Source organism: Bos grunniens, chromosome 5, assembly GCF_055505025.1.
Source record: "Bos grunniens cultivar Pamir isolate PY7600 chromosome 5, Bosgru_T2T1.0, whole genome shotgun sequence".
Lineage (NCBI taxonomy): Eukaryota > Metazoa > Chordata > Mammalia > Artiodactyla > Bovidae > Bos > Bos grunniens.
Genome location: NC_141169.1, coordinates 9,529,248 through 9,550,960, shown reverse-complemented (window position 1 = coordinate 9,550,960; position 21,713 = coordinate 9,529,248). Strand labels below are relative to the sequence as shown.

The following is a 21,713-nucleotide window of genomic DNA, read 5'->3' as shown; positions in this document are numbered from 1 at the left end:
ATTCAGCCCTTGAAAGGTTAAGTGAGTTATCTAATGTTATGGAAGTCATAAAAGTATAAATTCCATCTGGAGTTCAGCTGTTATGTGACTTAGTTGATACCTTGCCATAGAGTTATACAGGTAAAATGATGATATTATGATCTATAAAGTTAAGACAGCATCTATAAGAAAGGGAAAACACAGTGAATTTTGGACTTACAACCAAGACCCCTGTGAATTTTCTACCATATGAATTATAACACTGCTAATGAATAACATGATTAACTTGCCCTTCTATTCATGAATTAAATAATAACTTCTTGGCTATTTTATAGTTGTATAACCACTGTAGGGGAAAAACAGTGATCCATGTAGGCAAAAACTGCAGAATGGTTCCTCACCCCGGGAGGTTTGTTGCTTCTGATATTTTAGGAAGATGGCTAGAATAATGGTGGCTGGTGCAGACTGATTTGGCCCTGCTGTGAGCTGCTGAGGGCACAAACACACTGGAAAAAAAAAATTGTAATTTGTAGATTGTGCTTGTGCTTCTTGTTAGGAGATTCTGAAAATGAAGTTGTTTTCTATAATTATGCCCAGCAGGCACAGAACTTACCTTAGTGCTTGCTTGAAAACTTTAGTAAGCATTGGTTGACCCTGAGAACAGCTCAGGAAAACAGAAGGTACAGATCTCAATCGAATATTATGTTTTCCCATGGAACAAAAAAGAACAGAGAAATAAACCTGAAGGGAGTCTATATGATCAGAGGTAGGAGAAAGGCTGTGGAGTAACCTGGCTTATGTCCCTCTTCTAAGAGAGAACTCAAGTCATCTGGGCCCTCTTGCCCAGAGCCTGGTCTCTCAGCCTTGGCATTGTTGACCTTGCAGATGAAATAATTCTTTAGGAGGTTGTCCTGTGCATTGCAGGAACCCTTCCCCATCAGCTGGGTCAACAAAAATGGTTACCTAACATTGCCAAAAGTTCCCCGGGGCAAGATCACCCTTGGTTTTGAATCACTGGCCACGATGAACAGTTCCTCTATATAAAAGATAAATATCTTCCTAGCTGCCCAATTTAGTGCGTTCACTAAAAGCTGGTACACCCTGCACAGCATCACTCACTGCAGGTAGGATAGGTATAAGGTACAAGCTACAAACACCATATCATCTAAGCCAGTCTAGTTCATTCAGATGAAAGGTATATGCTTCTAGGGCAAAGATTTTTGTCTGGCTTGAATCTCTAATGCTTGAACAATGGCTTGCATGTGATTGGTGCACAACAAATATTTGCTGTAACTTAGGCAACAGATGTGTGATTAAATCTTGCCTACATTCTTGGCTAAAGGAATATAACATGTTTGGCTCTTATTCTGAATGATTACTATAAAGACCAGGTTACATCAGAAATTGATCTATGCCAGGTGAAACTGTAACCATTTTTTTTATTGTAGAAAATATGTGTAAAAAATTTTTAGGTGCTTAAGAACAAGAAATAGAGCTGATTTCTAACAAGTAATGGATGATCATTGATGACTTAACTTAGGTCAGTTTAGACAGAATAATATGATGCAGTTTGCTTTTGGGTATTAGATTAAAAGAAAATATTTTCAGTAGAAAGGTTAAAAAGAAGGGTTAACATTTTATATTTTTAAATTATAGTTCAGATCTCTGCTTTCAGTCAGTTAAAAACTATTGTTGGATACAGTTGTTGTAATTGCCTAAGAAATACTGGCCCACAAATATTGTGATACATATTGGCCCAAGAAATACTTAGAACTACATGGCCCATTATCTGAACCTATACATAACTGTTACCTATCTATTATCTACTACCATAAATTTAATCTGAACCTATCCACATAGGTTCAGATTACCCATAACTCTTAGGCTTCATGAAATGAAATGAGCTCTCCAATATGCATTCTGCTGTTTTCACAAACCAGGAAACATATCCTCATGTGTTGTCTTCCAACTTGCTGTTTATGTCGTGAACTACTCAAATAAACCTTATGGAAGACTTTTAGGAAATCTCTAGTTTTAGGAGTTGGGACAAACTAGTGAACAAGAGGGAGAAGGAATGTTGAGGAGGAAAGCTGTGACAACAAAGGGTCCTGATAAAACTAAGAGGGGGTTTAAAGAAGAAACCAAGCATTTGTTCCCTTGTTCTTTTGGCTTCTTTTGAGGCCAGATCACAAGGGCTTGATGAGAGTAAACAGAAGGTGTGATTTTTAAAACAGTGACTTTCAGAATTTTGCCATTGAAAGGACAAGAAAAAGCAATAACTCCAAGAAGGTGAAGAAAGCTGCCTTTAGAATGTGAGAGTCCTATGCGTGTGTGTAGACAGAGAGCAGTTGCCAGGAGAGAGATTAGTCAATTGTAAGCTAAAAAGGAGATGATTTATGGAGCATAGCCGCAGAGGAAGAGTGTGGGCGTGTGGAAGGAAGAAGGAGGGTTAATCTTCAGGGAGAGAACGGGAAGAGTGAAAATAAAAATATTACAGGGAAGGGAGGATAGAGTTGGTATAAATACAAATTGAATGCCCTTGGTTTTCAAGTGAAGTAAAAGCTGAGGTCGTCAGCTAAAAGAACAGGAATACAGGGGTGAACTTCAGACATCTGGAACCTGGAGAAGAAGTACTGCTGAGTGGCAGAGAAAGCCGCTCCGTGTCCCTGCCACGTGCCGAGGGGAGTTGACGGTGGTTCAGTCACATGAGTTGATCTCCCACACTTTTAGTAGCTTGAGAATGGGACCTAATAAATCAGATTGTGAGATCTTAGGAGGTTTTTTAAAATACTAGAAATCTTGGAAGGTATAAAGTTGATACAGAGACTGAGAGCCCTACAGGAAAAATTAAGGCAGAAGATTATATTTTGAGTGAGAGTACCTTAAGTACTATATAGATACAGTTACACTGTAAGACGGAGAAGGCAATGGCACCCCACTCCAGTACTCTTGCCTGGAAAACCCCATGGACAGAGGAGCCTGGAAGGCTGCAGTCCATGGGGTCGCTGAGGGTCGGGCACGACTGAGTGACTTCACTTTCACTTTTCACTTTCATGCATTGGAGAAGGAAATGGCAGCCCACTCCAGTGTTCTTGCCTGGAGAATCCCAGGGATGGTGGAGCCTGGTGGGCTGCCGTCTGTGGGGTCACACAGAGTCGGATACCACTGAAGCAACTCAGCAGCAGCAGCACACTGTAAGAAGTAACAAATGTGATGTGTATTCACTCATGTTTATGTTGTAAGTACTTCATTTTCTTCTAATTCACAAAGATCAGTCTCCGAGATTTATTTTTAGTCTAAATTTCCATTATATGGATTATTTAGCTTTATTTTACATTTTTAATTAGTCCAAGAGAAAAACAACCAAATACTACAATTTCAAAATAAACTACTTGTCCAGTTTTGTCCAGTACTACAGTCTGCTCTGTTTCTGTATATTTATATTATAATAATTACAACAAATGTTGTATAATATACAATATTACAATAAATATTGTGTAATATACAATAATTATAATAAGTATTGTATAATATACAATAATTACAATAAATATTATATAATATACAATAATATACAGTGTAATATACATAAATACTGTATAATATGTAAGAATATATAAATCTGCCACACATATAATTTAAATTTGAGTTTGGAATCAAGAAGTGGATGTGTAAGGAATTCCTAAACTTGCTCTACAAGATTTTTAATTGTCTAATATTATTTAAACAATTAGCACTATTAATATTTTCAGGGAGAATGAATAATTTGGTTATTTTAAGAAGTACAATGACAGAAGTGAAAAGTGGCAGTACGGAGGGGAATTTGGCGGTATTTGATGAAAGTATCCCTGGTATCCTTCTAGGAATTTACCCTGAAGAGACACCTTCAAAAATACAAAACAATACAAACAAGGTTTGTCACTGTGGCCCAATATTGAAGGAAAAACCCTTATGCCAAATTATAGATTGGTTGAATAAATGCTGCTGTATCCATAAAACGGAGTACTATGTGTGAGCGTGTGGGCTACGTTGCTTTAGTCATGCCCGGCTCTTTGTCACCCTATGGACCATAGCCCACTAGGTTACTCTTCCATGGGATTCTCCAGGCAAGAACACTGGAGTGGTTTCATGGCCTCCTCCAGGGGATATACCTGACCCAGGGATCAAACCTGTGTCTCTTAGGTCTCCTGCATTGACAGGCAGGTTCTTTACCACTAAAGCCACCCAGGAAGCCCCAAATGGAGTACTATAAAGCCATAACAAATGAATAAAAGATATCTCTTTGAACTGGTATGAGTTTCCAGATGCATTGTGAAGTGATACACCTTAGTGGTACATAGTCTATGGACATAAAAGAATAGTTTAAAAGTTTTGAGGGATAGGGTGGGAAGGGAGGTGGGAAGGGGGTTCAGGATGTGGGGGACACATGGCTGGTTCATGTTGATGTATGGCAAAAACCATCACAATATTGTAAAGTGATTATACTCCAATTAAAATAAATAAATTAAAACATAAAAATCTCGAGACTGACATAGCAGGATTTTCAGTACTGTTATTGGTATAGTAATTGAAGCTTTTGTGTACTGTAGGATAGAGCAAATGAGAAATACACAGATGATGTTAGAAATTTGTGTTCTCGCAGAGGAACGTGGAGATGTGTATATGGAATGGAAAAAAGTGAAGAAGAATCCTGTGTTGTTGAACTTGACTAAGAGGTTGTAAGTTTGAATGCATTATTAATTTATTTTTTTAAATCAAGCTCTGTCTACCAAAGAGCCTAGAAGATGATATTTCAGTAAAAATGAGTATATCTTGGTTTCTAAATACCATTACCCATGGGAGGCAGAAGTCAGAATAGGACTTCTTGTGTCTAAGTCATGGGCAGGGAAGGTACATGGTGGGCTTAGAGCACCTTTTTTTTTTTTTAAGACTGTAAGGATGACCCCACATCAACAGAGATGTGTCAGAAAGACACACAGCTGGTTTTCAGGGGCCCATATTGGCCAAATTTGGTACAATGTGAATGTGAAAAGTAAAATGATAGTAATAAATGATAAAACAGGAGTCCATGAACCTAGGGTGATACTATTAAATAAAAGGAAAAGAACTTTCTTCTTTACAGTAAAATGCTATCTCAAAATGTAGAACGAATGATAAAATTAGAAAATCACCTTGTTCGCAATAGCCAGTACAATAAGTCATTCAAGCAGGAATCCATAGATGTTAAAACCATTTTGTAAAAGGTATCTGGGGATGTTTATTGTAAAGATTGAAGTGTGCCTTTACAATGGAGCTATTAAGGGCATTTTGGATAATTGGGGAAATTTAAATTTAGATAATATATTTGATAATATTATTGTACGTATGTTCAATTTTTAGGTGTGTGATGTTGGTATTATGAGTATGGAGGAGAGTGTTCTTGCTCTTAAGATACACAAGGAAGTAACTTAGGGATGAAGTGCGTGCATGCTAAGTCGCTTCAGTCATGTCGAATTCTCTGTGACCCTCTGGACTGTAGCCCACCAGGCTCCTCTTCCATAGGATTCTTCAGGCAAGAATACTGGTGTGGATTGCTATCCCCTTGTCCAGGGGATCTTCCTGACCCAGGGATTGAACCCACATCTCTTATATCTCCCTGAATTGGCAGGTGGGTTCTTTACCACTAGTGCCATCTGAAGTGCCTATAGCTTATTTTCACACTGCTCAATCAAAAAGTGTGTGTATACACACACACACACACACAAAGCAAATGTGGCAAAAAGTTACCATTTGGCATAAGCAAAAGATATACATGTGTTCACTGTCCTATTCTTTCAACTGTTTTGGTAAGCTTAAAATTTTTCCAAATGTGAAATTTAAAAAATAGTAATAACCAACCAAGCAAAAGTTAATTGTGTGAAGCAGACTGTACAGTGGTAGAATTTAATAAAAAATTTTCAGTATTAATATTGGTAAGTGTTATGGCCTATATGATTACATCAGTTAAGATCAAATGCAGTAACTCAAATGATCTAGAAAGCTTCTCTATATTGATTGTTGTCATCAGCTTTGCCTCTCAGTCTCAGTAGCATTAGATCTTTTGCTAACACAGTCCTGAAAATCTTCAGACAGTTCCATCATTTATGTCAATACCACCTTCTTCTCCCAATCCATTCTTTATTTTCTGAATTGAATTTAAGCAGTCTAAGGACAAATAGTGTGAAAATAATCGACAAATAGCTCCAATCACTTAAAAAAAATATAACTCAAATTGAAATGATTTAAAATATTGCATGAGTTTAACATAGCTGACTGTGGTGACACTACCCTTCCAGGTCTTTAAGAACAATATCAGATATTAATGTACATTTTCTAGGGTGACTTAGATATGTTTATGCCTGCTGATAAAGGGACAAACCAAAAGGCCTTTTCATAGATTTCCATCAGTGAACTATTTAGTGATTGCTCATGCAATGATAAAGATGAAACTGTCACTAATCTTGCCTTTGTTTCATGAAAAGATAAAGTAGTTACCTCATAAAGCTAATTTACCATGGAGATTCAAATAATGAATTTCTGTGGCAATGGAAAATTTTATTGTCAGAGGTTTGCATGTCCCAAATCTGATGTCTCTAAAAATTACTTGAAAATATTTTTTAAAGAGATGTGCAATGAATTTGAAAGCTGTGCTTTTATAAAGATTTTGAGAGGGGCTTCTGCTAATGGCAGCTTGATTTATCCTACTTGTTAACAGCAAAATGAAAGTTTCCTGAATAAATTTGCCCATGTAAACTCAGAGACAAACTGAGACTATGTATAAGTCAAGTCAAAGTAGGTACTGCATTATTACTGTACTGAGTCTTCTGTGAAGGATAAAACCCAGAACAGCAATAAAATCATAGCAGAAAATGTCCATTACTTCCCTATGATCAACCAGGCCTATGTCGCCGGTGTTATTTTCCATTGTGTTTCTATTAGGACTAAAATTGAATACAGTGTAAGGCCCATTATTTCATGGTTCCTTATTGCATTAATTTCGATAGAAGACAGGCTAAATCATGTTTCCCAGTGCATAACACATATAGAAAACAAGCTGGATGTAACTCCATTAGTTTAGAAGTGAATGACAAATCAAATCCATCCTCTGTGATTTTTTGAAGATACAATAAAATGCTTTTCATAAAAGCCTGCTGAAGTGTAGATGAATATTCACTATAAAATAAATTAAGTTCTTTTAGAGCAATGGACAGTACCTGTCACAGCAACCAAACCAGCCACTGGAGGGCACTGTCACTACATTAGAATGTGTTGCTGAGACCACATGTCTGTCTCTAAAAATTCCCACATTGGTTACTAGCAGCAAGTGCCAATTCAGTGGCTGCCAATTCCTCTTCCTAAATATAAGGTGTTGGAAGAAAGTAAATTTTCAACATCCCAAAGTAGCTTGGCAATACCAAGTTCCAGAGGACGTTATACGAATACATTATGCCATCTCCTGTTCTGTCAGCAGTTCCCTGGGGCTTCAACTCTCAAATGATTATTTCCTTAATCCTTGCTAGTGGTAGTTCCATATCCTTTTCCTATCTAGATTTTTCCTCTTCTCCAGGTGACTTAGACTCTGGCCCAGTCCCTTTTTACTGAGCCATGCACAGTATGTTATAGACTGCCTGCATTTGACTGCACCTGGTAATAAATCCTGGTGACAGATTCAAGGACTAGATCCGAGAGAGTGCCTGAAGAACTAGGGACAGAGGTTCGTGACATTGTACAGGAGGCAGTGATCAAACCATCCTCAAGAAAAAGAAATGCAAAAAGGCAAAATGGTTGTCTGAGGAGGCCTTACAAATAGCTGAGAAAAGAAAAGATGTGAAAGGCAAAGGAGAAAAGGAAAGATATACCCTTTTGAATGCAGAGTTCCAAAGCATAGCAAGCAGAGATAAGAAAGCCTTCCTCAGTGATCAATGCAAAGAAATGGAGAAAAACAACAGAACAGGAAAGATGAGCAATCTCTTCAGAAAATTAGAGATACCAAGGGAATATTTCATGCAAAGATGGGCACAATAAAGGGCAGAAATGGTATTGACCTAAGAGAAGCAGAAGATATTAAGAAGAGGTGGCAAGAATATACAGATGAACTATACAAAAATGATCTTCATGACCCAGATAACGACAATGGTGTGATCACTCACCTAGAGCCAGACATCCTGGAATGCGAAGTCAAGTGGGCCTTGGGAAGCATCACTACGAACAAAGCTAGTGGAAGTGATGGAATTCCAGTTGAGCTATTTCAAATCCTAAAAGATGATGCTGTGAAAGTGCTGCTCTCACTATGCCAGCAAACTTGGAAAACTCAGCAGTGACCAAAGGTCAATTTTCATTGCAATCCCAAAGAAAGGCAATGCCAAAGAATGGTCAAACTACCACACAATCACACTTATCTCACATGCTAGCAAAGTAATGCTCAAAATTCTCTAAGCCAGGCTTGAACAGTACATGAACTGAGAACTTCCAGATGTTCAAGCTGGATTTAGAAAAGGCAGGGGAAACAGAGATCAAATTGCCAACATCCACTGGATCATCGAAAAAGCAAGAGAGTTCCAGAAAAACTTCTGCTTTATTGACTACATCAAAGCCTTCGACTGTGTGGATCACAACAAACTGGAAAATTCTTCAAGAGATGTGAATACCAGACCACCTGACCTGCCACCTGAGAAATCTGTATTCAGGTCAAGAAGCAACAGTTAAAACTGAACATGAAACAGACTGGTTCCAAGTCAGGAAAGGAGTATATCAAGGCTGTATATTGTCACCCTGCTTATTTAACTTATATGCAGAGTACATCATGAGAAATGCTGAGCTGGATGAAGCATAAGCTGGAATCAAGTTTGCCAGGACAAATATCAGTAACCTCAGATATGCAAGTGACACCACCATTATGGCAGAAAGGGAAGAAGAACTAAAGAACTTCTTGATGAAAGTGAAAGAGGAGAGAAAAAAGTTGGCTAAAACTTAACATTCAGAAAATTAAGATCATGGCATCGAGCCCCATCACTTCATGGCAAATAGATGGGAAAGCAATGGAAACAGTGACAGGCTTTATTATTATTTTTTTGGCTCTAATATCACTGCAGATGGTGACTGCAGCCATGAAATTAAAAGATGCTTGCTCCTTGGAAGAAAAGTTATGACCAACCTAGCCAGCGTGTTGAAGAGCAGAGACATTACTTTGCCAACAAAGGTCCGTCTAGTCAGAGCTATGGTTTTTCCAGTGGTCATGCATGGATGTGAGAGTTGGACTATAAAGAAAGCTGAGCTCCGAAGAATTGATGCTTTTGAACGGTGGTGTTGGAGAAGACTCTTGAGAGTCCCTTGGACTGCAAGGAGATCCAACCAATCCATCCCAAAGGAGATCAGTCCTGGGTGTTCATTGGAAGGACTGATGCTGAAGCTGCAGCTCTAGTACTTTGGCCACTTGATGGGAAGAACTGACTCCTTGGAAAAGACCCTGATGATGGGAAAGATTGAGGGCGGGAGAAGAGGGGGACGACAGAGGATGAGATGGTTGGATGTCATCACTGACTCGATTGAAATGAGTTTGAATAATCTCCGGGAGTTGGTGATGGACAGGGAGGCCTGGTGTGCTGCAGTCCATGGGGTCACAAACAGTTGGACACAACTGAGCAACTGAACTGAATAAATCCTCAAAACTTTCTTCTAAACTCTTACTATCTTCTATTAACTGACACCCACGTTCCTGCTGATGTCTCCTAGTCTCTTATTTCCCTATAAGGGCAGGAGAAAGAGTAAGCAGAGTATGTATGTCTCAGTACTACCAGAAAATTGACTACAGCACTTCCTTAAGCCACTTACATTTTCTGTACTTATGCTAGTCATTTGTTCATTATTGTCACCAACAACTTGTAGGATGGGTGTCCATTTTCCTCCACTGGCTTGTACTGCATTTTGCCAACATCCTTTGAAGCATTCTTAGTGATTTCAATATCTCTGTCATTTGGCCATCAAAATTTCTTTTTTTTTTATTTTAATGATTTTTGTAATTATAGTATGGGTTTCATCTCTGGGCAGCACTCCACTTTCCATATTGTATGTTCCAAAATTCCTTTCGGGATAGCCTCTGTCTTCTCTTCATTATAAAACTGTTCATTATTTTTTTCTTCATTTATTACCCCTTCTAGTGTGTGATATAGATGCAATTTCATTCATCCAGCAATTGAGCCAGAGCCACACAATATCTATTGTTAATATACTAATAATATACTATTGTGAATATACTAACAATATACTATTGTTAATATACTATTTCCATAGACTGTCACACATCTTAAATATACACTGCATTTGCTCACTAATCTTAAACACTGTGTGACTGGCTATTTTTTTGCCTCCTAAATATTAATAAAGCATCAATCATTTTAAGTTTATTAAAAATTCACCTCAATGTCAACTTTGATGGGTCCTCTTTGATGCCTGAAAATTCTTCTACTTATTTCTTCTGGATTTACTGCCAGGCTCCTCATTGGAAGCTCAGTTCATTGATCTTGCCTATCTAATTTATACTCCTTTTTAGAACATATCTCTGATACTATCTACCACTTTAAATTGCTTTCTGTTCCTTTCAACCATCTGAGACTCTTTTTCTTTGAAGCCCTATATATGTTGTCTCCTTTAGGACAAGAACACTTATTTTTCACTTCTCATATTCCCACCAAGTGAAGGGGGACTTTCCATAGTAGCATTTAAAGGAAAAATTAAGGGAGTGATGTTCCTGTTTTTTGGGCTTCTTCCTTCCGTCTATCTTTCCCAAGAGAGGAATGCCTGGCCCTATTGATAAATGTGAGGGAAGGAATTGCAAGCTCAGTTCAAGGAACTACAGTGAGGCATACATTTAAGCCCCTAATACAGTTAATATGCTCCCCAAAGCTACTATTTTGAACTTCAGTAGCTTGATTCCTCGGTCTACCTCTCATGTGGTTCTGGACTCTAGAGGGTATGCTATGAATTAGTCCCCTTACATCTTAAGAGTTGATGCACCTTATATGCCACATCATTTTATTCCTTGAGCATCTCTAGTTGCAAAAGTTTTTGGAGGGCAAGAATTCTTATTGATCTGTGACATATGTAGTAGCATCTTGACACATATTCATTGAATTAAACTGTGATGCCCATGTAGGCATCTATAATTTGAAATTCTGTGTCGTCGTCAAATGATCATAGTGTTTCCAAGGAGAGACATTTCTGCCATAGGCTTAAGAAAAAATGTCTTATTCTCTAAAAAATAACTGAAAGAAATACAGGATATATCATAGACACTCCAGATTCCAAGTTTCTTAATAATGGAGAACTCTAATTCACTAGAAAAGTCATACATCCTAGATGACATTAATAATTTTTTCACTGATAAATTTAATGCAGGACATTCTAAATATCATATTAGGTTGTCAATATGTAACCCCATTCTTTAAAAAAAATTCTAGGAGAAAACAAAACAAGTAAGATGCATTAAACAACAACAGCAAAAAACCCAGAAAAAAGATCTAACTAATCTCTTCCAATTACTAAGACCTGCTTTTAAATAGACAGTAAAGTTACCTTAACCTCATACTGTCTTAACCACAGATACCGTCTTCATAAATTTTCATAATGATTTTTTTATTTCTTCACAACAAATGTCTTATCACTTAAAAAATGAAGCATTTAAAAGTGAAGTTCCAGTTTCATCCACCTCATTAGAACTGACTCAAATGCATTCTTTTTAATGGGAGAATGGCATTGAAACATGTATAATATCATATATGAAATGAGTTGCCAGTCCAGGTTCGATGCATGATACTGGATGCTTGGGGCTGGTGCACTGGGATGACCCAGAGGGATGGTATGGGGAGGGAGTTGGGAGGAGGGTTCAGAATGGGGAACACATGTATACTTGTGGTGGATTCATTTTGATATATGGAAAAACCAATACAATATTGTAAAGTTAAAAAATAAAATTAAATTTAAAAAAGTGAAGTTCCAAAATACTTTACATTAGATATCTAGTATGCACATTTTATGTTTTAAAAAATTTAGGATATGAAACTTTAGCAATTATTTCAAAGCATTTAGAGCCATTTTACACTGAATGATTGTACCATTCTGAAATAAAACACTGTTGTAATTTTAAAATGTCTATATCTCTATTTAGAAAAGACTTAGGAACTTAGATAATTCAGTTTGAATTTTTCAGTTTTGACAGCACTATTCTCTATTACAGAAATAAAGATATACAGATTTACATGGTGTAGTAATGAATATACCTTAAAGACCAGTGATCTCTTTATCCTACAAACCATAATAACTAGCATTTATTGAATGTTATAATACTAAATATTGAGTTAGTACTTTTTGGACAGCTCTATTATTTAGTCCCATCATTAAAGTAAGAGGGGAGACATTATGTTACCCCAATTTTATAGATGAGGAGACCGAGGTTAGGAGAGACCACATAGTTTATTGAAATCACACAGCTGGCAAGGAGAATAGCCAAAATCCACATCCACGTGGTCCAGGCTCCAGAGTCCACATTTCTCCTCACTCTTCCTTATCCTTCTTCTGGAAAATCATGCAATGGTTTTGGCAGATTAACCCTCTGATGAACAAATAGTTAAATTCTGGAGGGAATATATGGAATCAGTGAGTGGGGATTACTTTGAAAGACCTATTTCATAAATGGCAATGTGACTAATATGAAGGTCAAATGACTCTTCCTTTTCTATGGTTATTTAGTAACTGCAGGAATCATCTTTGTTAATTATTGATATCCTTCTGCCACACTCCTTCTGAGAAACATAGATGGCAAAGCCCACAGCAGCTTTCAAAGGCAGCTGCTTCATCTCACACCGCCGAGAGGTCAGATCTGCTTGCAGCCCTGGCAGATGAATTTCCCCCACCTTTGAGCCTTCACTAATGCTATCTTCATCCAGAGAGGCCTTCTGTTTCCCTCACAGCATCTGAGAAACCTCTAAATTATTGTCCATAGATTCATGTGATAAAAATAAGCAGGTAAATAAGATTGTATATATTTCTATTTACCCCTGAAATAAGTTCTTATAATTCTCTTTAGTTTTTAAAACATTTTTTAATACAAGTTTTATTTAAACTTCCAGAAATCAGGACATAAATAATTTGTAGGAGTCCTCCAATAACCATATTTACTGCCATTTATAATTAGATGGTGTTTGTATAAAACTGGCTATTTTACTTTATTGAGTTCTTGTGTGAAATTTTGGAGCCACAAACATTATTGCTCATATGTGGAATATTAAAAATAAAACAAAGAAATGGATGTAACCAAACAGAAACAGACTCACAGATATAGAGAAGAAACTCATGGTTACCAGTAGGGAGGTGGGAAGGGGAGGGGCAAGATAGGGGTAGAGGAATAAGAGATATAAAGCACTATATATGCAATAAAGAAGCTACAGGATATACTGTACAGTACAGGGAATGTAGCCAATGTTTTATAATAGCTTTAAATGGAGTACACCTATAAAAATATCAAATCACAAATACCAATGTTGTACATCTGAAACTAATATAATGAGTTAAAAAAGAATTATTTTAGGAAATACTGAGTCACAGGCATTAATGGGTTAATATCGTAGGAGCTAAGGCTGACATTTTTTAGAAAGACATTTGCAAATGAAAATCACAGACTTCCTGCTGTCCCTTGATTCATCCATAATTTCACTGGGACTCTCATTTAAAAGTATCTACATTGTTGGAAATCCATTTAATTTCCCATTCACAAAAGCATTCAACTGGTGATTGCTGCAAACAGGGAAAATTGCTGCTCAAGTATTCAAGAAGTCTTAAAAAGAATATTGAAAACTTTAAAGATGAAAGAACTAATGGCCCAAAGGGATATGTGAAAGCTGTTTAGAAACTTGACTGCTGCTTATTATTGTTGAGGCCAAGTTAAAGAAGAAAATGGTATTTGCTAATTAAGGCAAATCTATTGATAATTAGCCTCTCATATTCCTTTATCTTATACACATTTCATAAATAATAGCTAGTTGTGACCTCAAAAATCACATCCTTGTTAACTTCAAACAACATGATAATATACCCGAGCTCACATATTCTGAGGACAAAGGACTAGTCTGAAACATTTCTTTCAGTGAAAAAGACTTTAGAAAACTATATGCTATTTTCTAACCATAACCAATACTGTATTTGTTTTCCTTGTGACTATACTGAAAGCATTTAAAATGTGAAAACGAGATGTCTTTATTCTGTAAATACTAATGATGCATCAGTAAAAACTAGCAGTATTCTGTGGGAAAGGGAAAGAATAATTACATTTAGCACCGGGTATCTCATCTTTGCCAGATTGAAACATCACTTGTTGGGTTTATTAAAGTTGAAAATTCCTCTTCAAAAAACTAAAAGTAGTACGATCCAGCAGTTTCACTCCTGGGTATGTTCATTATAATGCTGAATCCTGCAACAATCCAGTAAGACAGAACTTTCCTCATTTACAGATGAGGAAACTGAAGCTCAGTGAGACAGTCTGACTATTCAACAGTCACTTGAATAAAGCTTTCCACCAGCTCTCATTGATTCTTCTAAGTTCCCTGTTTAAACAAATCACTAGATGAGTAAGAAGTTAAGTGTACACATATGTGTTAGACCTTAACATAATGTCAATTCTTTAATTATAATATATATTGGACTTTGGGGAATTTATAGCTAAATATTTGGTATTTGGCAATCTTGTCTTTAATATTTATATTTTGTGAAAATAAAGAGCCATTTCGACATAGTAGGTGCAATATGTTCTGATAATACATTCTGGTACAAGCCTTTTGATACTCATGCTTCTTCATAGTATAAAATTTTGATGTTTCAAAAACGAATAAGTTTGTTGAATGAAGGGAGGAATTTTCACTTTTGTAGTATACATTTCGACTTCATTCTCCCCTCCCCACCCCACACACTCATACACTCCTACAAATCAGGGCATAGGACAATGTTTTGTACACAATTAATTCTCAATAAATAAGAATAACTGATGCTAGGTGACAGATTTAATCATCAGAGAAAAAAATTTCCTTTATATCTTGTAGAAACTCAAAGTATGCCTTGAAATAGTAAGATGTTCAAAGCCAGGACTTGTCCACCATTTCTCTGCCCTCTGCAGAGGGAAACTGTGATAGTCATTTGATAAGTACCCAAGAAAGAACTCACTTCAATTGCCTAACTTTTCTAAATAGATATTCTCATTAAACAATTTACTTTGTTATAACCATTATTTTGCCTTTACTGTATTTAATAAATAACCACTGTAACAATATACCAGCGCTTCTTTGTTCACAAAGCACTTTTACGGTGGGTCTTATTTTGTTGGAGGGTGTTCACAAAACAGCAATGTGGTAGAAATTACTTGTTTTATGTATAGAAAGTGAAAGTGAAGTCGCTCAGTTGTGTCCGACTCTTTGCGACCCCATGGACTGTAGCCTACCAGGCTCCTCTGTCCATGGGATTTTCCAGGCAATAGTCCTGGAGTGGATTGCCATTTCCTTCTCCAGGGGATCTTCCCAACCTAGGGATTGAACCCTGGTCTCCCGCATCGTAGACAGATGCTTTACCATCTGAACCACCAGGGAAGTCTATGTACAGAAAAGTTAGACTCAATTTTAAATGATTTGCTGAAGGAAACAGAGCTAGTAAAACTAAGGTGTTTCCAACACTGAGTAAGAGTGTCCTTCTACTGTGCCAAAGCTGTCTCTAAAAAGTTTTCCCCTGGAATCCAACTAGCATTTGTACGGCATCTGTGGTGCTTTCATGCACATTATCTCATTGATCTCCCAAGATCTAGGGAGGTTAGGTATTTTTATACCTGTGTTGCTTCAGTTGGATTTCTAAAACTAGAAGAAGAACATGCTATCACCCAGGATTTAGGACTATTTGTGCTGTTACTGAATCGTTAATAGGGCATCACAAAAATAAAATTTAATGAAATTTTGGTCTAAAAAGATGACCTAGATGGCTATGCTAGGTCATAGACGCTAGGCCTAGATGGCTAATTTTTCTCCCTAAAATACTCTTGTTTGGAATAGCATCTCTGTCTCCCAGATAGCCTCCATGGTTTATACATCAATATAATGCTGTGTCTTCCCTTTATAGAATATGCTGCTGCTGCTGCTGCTGCTAAGTCTCTTCAGTCATGTCCGACTCTGTGCAACCCCATAGATGGCAGCCCACCAGGCTCCCCCATCCCTGGGATTCTCCAGGCAAGAACACTGGAGTGGGTTGCCATTGCCTTCTCTGTCATAGAATATGAAGTGACCACTATTAAAGTCAGCTTTGAATTCTGCTCTATATATTGCATTAAACTTTTATGTTCATTTTTAATGCATTCTATTGCAACTGCGAAGTGACTTAATAAGGTAGTATTGACCAGAATTGCATTAAAGAAACTAATTACCAGTAGAACTTTTTGTAGATTCTGACAACTGGTATACGTTTCAAAATCCTGAGTTGCCTTCTAAAGGATTATTTGTATCAAAATGATGTTTTGCAAAGACAGGTCTCACTACTCTTAAGTTTCAGAAAATATAAAAATATAACTCTTTCTCTGTAAGTACAGATCCATGTTTTGTATAATCAAGCTGGAACCCCCAAGTTGAATCTGGCACAATATCCAAATTTGATCATTGTCTTGGGTTTACCATTTCCATTTGAAAAGATAGGATAATGACTTCTTGTAAAATGTAAACAGTAAAATGATTTTGTGTAAGAAGTCAGGTAGTCAAAATGAGAAAAGGTAAAGAAAACTAATGAATTCAGTGGGTGAACTTTTAGTAAATAATTAGATTTTAGCCAGAAGCAGCTAAGGAAACTTTCCTATAATTGTTTAAAAGAAAATGTGCTTTGGTGCTCATCCTATTGCATTTGCATAATAAATATCTGAAAAACAATGGAGAAGGTGGACAATTCAGTTTCCTTTTTGTTTAAACTCATTAGTTCATAGAATAGGCTTGTAAAAGATTTTGTGCTGCAAGGATTAAAAATAAGCAGATTAATATTCACTTATTTAGGAATGGGAGTCAGGTCTTCAAATAGCAAGTGCTTGATGATAAAAGCTCTTGAGTTATTACAAGAATAAATAATTGTTCCAAATTGCCATCTTCCACTGCAATCAAGATAAATTTCTTAGGCGTCTGTTCAAAGGATAAATTTTCAGTGAAGCACATTTTAATAGAAGAGTCTTTACAGCACAACCATCTGATAAAATCAGCAACTATATCCTCCTTCAAGAATGTAGAACCTTAGAAAATTTGGAATAAGTTTAGTGAACAAAACCTTTCCAACACTATTCTGAGTTGGGTTGGCGCCCAACCTACAGAAATCTTTAATTTGTGAAAAATTCTCTCAAGATACAAATATGTAATAAATGAGGCTGTTTAAAGACCACATAAGCTATTAATCAACAGAGATGCTATCTGTTCAATTACAATTTTTAACCATAAATGTCATAAAAAGTTTAAAATTGTTTCTAAAGATAAATGCAGCAAAAACTTCATGCCCTCTCACTCCCCTTGAATGAGCTTAGATGATATCTAAGAAAAATAACATTTCTCAACACAAATTGGATATCCATGAACAAACTTTTTGAATATGGCAAAAAGCCCATTGTTATTGCTCTGCCACTTCCACAAGGATTCAGATTGAAGTTTCCTCAGTCCCTGCCTCTTATCAAAATTTGTGCCCAACTATGGAGAAGGCGATGGCACCCCACTCCAGTGCTCTTGCCTGGAGAATCCCATGGACGGAGAAGCCTGGTGGGCTGCAGTCCATGGGGTCACTAAGAGTCGGACACGACTGAGCGACTTCCCTTTCATTTTTCACTTTCATGCATTGGAGAAGGAAATGGCAACCCACTCCAGTGTTCTTGCCTGGAGAATCCCAGGGATGGGGGAGCCTGGGGGGCTTCCGTCTATGGGGTCACACAGAGTCGGGCACGACTGAAGTGACTTAGCAGCAGCAGCAGCAGCACTTTAGCAAAGGCTAATGACAGTCAACAGGTCACTCTTCTAAAATATATGCTTTTTATTTTATATCAAAGTCTTAGCCATTAAAGGGCTCTCAGGTGGCTCAGCTGGTAAAGAATCCGCCCGCAATGCGGGAGACCGGGTTCAATCCCTGGGTTGGGAAGATCCCCTGGAGAAGGGAACAGCTACCCCCTCAGGTATTCTGACCTGGAGAATTTCATGGACAGTATAGTCCATGGGGTCAAGAGTTGGACACGACTAAGCAACTTTCACTTCACTTAGCCTTTAAAGGGGTAAGGTAAATCTCATCAACATAAACTTAGGTAATCTACCAGAGTTCTGTCTAGATCACCATTTCCTTCTGTGCCATTTCTCATCTGTTAAATACAAAAACTGAATGTTTTTTGATCTGCTCAGAAATTAAATGTAAATCGAATTCATCCAGTTTGCAACACAATGTGTATTACTACATGCCCCCTCCCATGAGAAACTAATAGTTTCACATACTAGAAAATGGTTTACACTAAATTCCCAAAGATAAAACAAGGGGCTCACCGGCGACTGCAACCACCGAAAACAGTCATTCCTAAAGAATTCTCTTTACACTGTGTTTCTCTGTGCGTGCATAAGAGCAAAACCGCTTCACTTGCGTCTGACTCTTTGTGACCTGATGGACTGCAGCCCACCAGGCTCCTCTGTCCATGGGATTCTCCAGGCAAGAGTACTGGTGGGTTGCCATGCCCTCCTGCCCTCCTGCAAGAGATCTTCCCCACCCAGGGACGAGACTCACGTGTCTTACGTCTCCTGCACTGGCAGGCCGGTTTTTTACCACTAGCGCCACCGGGGGAGCCCGCTGAGCGTGCGCCAAAGGTTAACAGATCTGGTTCTTTCCTGTGCTGCTCACAGCAGAGGTGAGGGAGCAATTTGTGAATATCTATTCATACATACACTTTAATTTAGTGGTGCATCTGACAGCTTGCGATGTTTTTGTAAAACGAATGGAAACATGAGGGCTGAAAGGACAGCCTAGTTTAGGTAAACCAATAGTTAGGGGAACACTCAAAAGCCAAAAAAGAAGAAAAAAAGTACAGCACACTGCAAATTCTGTGAAAGCTTCCAAGTTAAGTGGTTCTCCACTGCAGTGTCTTGCCATAGTAGGGATTCATCACTGACAGTAAAATATCAACAATTCTTAATTATCCACTCTACAAAATATATCTGACTTGATTACATAATTATCCTCACAAACAGGCACCATTTAGTATTTAATTCTACTCATAGGCCGTTTTCCTTTAGCTTTAATGGTGTTTAAAATAATGTATCTTATTAAAAATGGACAGTTTCACCCAGAATTTTAAGTTCGCACCTTCCCTGAAAAAAAATCTGAGGATTTGGCAATACAAGACTTTGAGGGGTTGCCACATTCTTAGATGGGGGTTCTACGCTCCACTTTGCTATAGTCTTTACCATTCTCTATGTCCTCGGTGCTGAATTCAAGCACCTTTTGCTGTTACTACATTGCTATTTTCTTATGGCAGAGAAATATTCGTTTCTATGTTTCAATCAAAAGTGGGAAAAATGAAAATAGAGTAAGAGGGTCATATTTTTCTAAGAAAAGCTTTTTGTAGAAGTGAAGAATGTCTCTTCATAGTTGAAAGAAGGGTAACAGTGTCAGAAGCAGATGATTCGAGATAGCATTAGGAATAGATCAGCTCAAGTCTCTCAAACACTGTACTTACTTGTGTCCTCTCTAAGCATTTAGCTTTGTTACATGAGCTCTGTAAAGAAGAGGGGCAATATTGGACAGTGACAGGAAGGTGGGCTTTGTGCAGGCTGGAGTGCATTGGGAAGCAGGAGGGCTTGCAAGCAAGAGTCTTAGGTTCAAATCCCCACTAAGCCACTTCCTAGAGGCGTAACCCTTGGAAACTTACTAAACCTCAGATTTTATTCATTTATGAGAAGGAGATGTGAGTATTTAAGTAAATAGTCACTCAGTCATATCCAGCTCTTTGCAATTCCATGGACTGTAGCCCACCAGGTTCCTCTGTTCATGGAATTCTCCAGGCCAGAATACTGGAGTGGGTGGCCGTTTCCTTCTCCAGGAGCTCTTCCTGAACCCAGAGATTGAACCTATGTCTCCTGCATTGGCCAGTGGATTCTTTATCATCTGAGCCACCAGCCACTTCCTAGATGTGTAACCCTAGGAATGTTTCTAAACCTCAGATTTTCTTCATTTATGAGATGGAGGTTTGAGTATCTCCTATGCAGCCATTTAGAAGTATTATAAATATCAGAGGTAAAATGGTCACACATATAAGCATTCAATAAATTATAGTCATTTTATCATTAAATAAGTCATTTATTGTTAAATAATATTATTTTGTATCAGATAGAATTACTTCTTTCACCTAAATATAACTTACTTTCAGGTTCTATGATTAAATTGTTTCTACCATCCCTTTATATTTTTCTCTCAACAATCTTCTATACCACAGCAACAACTTTCACTATGAATAGACGACTCTCAAATTTCTCTCTCTAGATCTGACCCGTCTGCAGAAATACAGGTTATAAACTACTCTTAGGTCATTTTCACTTGCATATTCTGACAGCACTTTCAACACAGTGTATCTAGAATTGAAATTTTTCCTCATTATCAACCAAACTGTTGTACTTCTTAACTTGCCATATCATTCAATAGAACCACCTTTTCCCCACTCCTTAAACATTTTCAGCATCAAGACTGAGAAACTTTATCTTCATAGTATTTCTTGAATCCATCTCCATTCATTTATTCACAATGATTTCCCCTAGTTCAAGCCAATATTACCTCTTGGCAAGACTTTTAGGTGGCTCCATCTGCTTCCACAGTGTCACTGACCACATGACTTGGATGCTTCTTAAATTAATTTGTCCAACCCTGTCCTCTTATTTTAAACAGGAACCAGGCACTGATTCTAAATACCAGCTGACATTCCCACATGCAAGACCTATCTTTATTTCAACCTCAGCATGTCCAATATCAAACTCGTAATGCCATGGCCCAATATTTTCATAAGAAGGCTTTTGGTCAGCCTTCTTAGACCTTTAACAGCTATCCTTAAAGCTTCTTTCCTTCTTTTTCTGCATTCAGTAGGACAACAAAACCCCAAAAGTCCATTTCTAAAAGATCTTATATCCCATATTATCTTTCCCTTAATCACTATTGCCATTTACTCTCAGCATATCCATTGTATTTCTATACAACAATATTCAATAAGCATTTGTTCGGTGAATTTAGGTTCTAATGAATTCAGTGACTGGTATAAGTAATTAAACCTGCTACCATTTTTCATAGATTCTAAGATGCACTCATTCTTACATTTTAACATTGGTATAATCGGAATGCTTTTTATGATACATAGTATTTAACTGGAAGCATTTTTATTTCTTATATTTCTTAAAATCATGCACTTTAAAATCAAGGGTGCCTTGCTGAAACATGCTAATGGTTTTCTGAATACCTTCCCAGCCTCTCTCTGTTTCATCTCTTCGACTGATTTGTTGTTGTTGTTTGTAGCCAGAACAAGTCTTAAAATCAAAATGCTGACTGTGACATCTCTGCATAATCCCCAAGCTTACCTAATCTCCACATTGGATTTTTTCTCTTATTTAATCAGAATCCATGAGCCCGTACTTCAGCTTAACATTTACTTCTACTTA

The 21,713-nt window shown here is 37.4% G+C and overlaps 1 protein-coding gene across 4 annotated transcripts in view; it reads right to left on the bottom strand.

Annotated features, from left to right (window-relative positions):
* SYT1 (synaptotagmin 1) overlaps positions 1-21,713 on the bottom strand; it is a 615,410-nt gene that overhangs the window by 265,398 nt on the left and 328,299 nt on the right. The gene's annotated exons all lie outside the window — the stretch shown is intronic.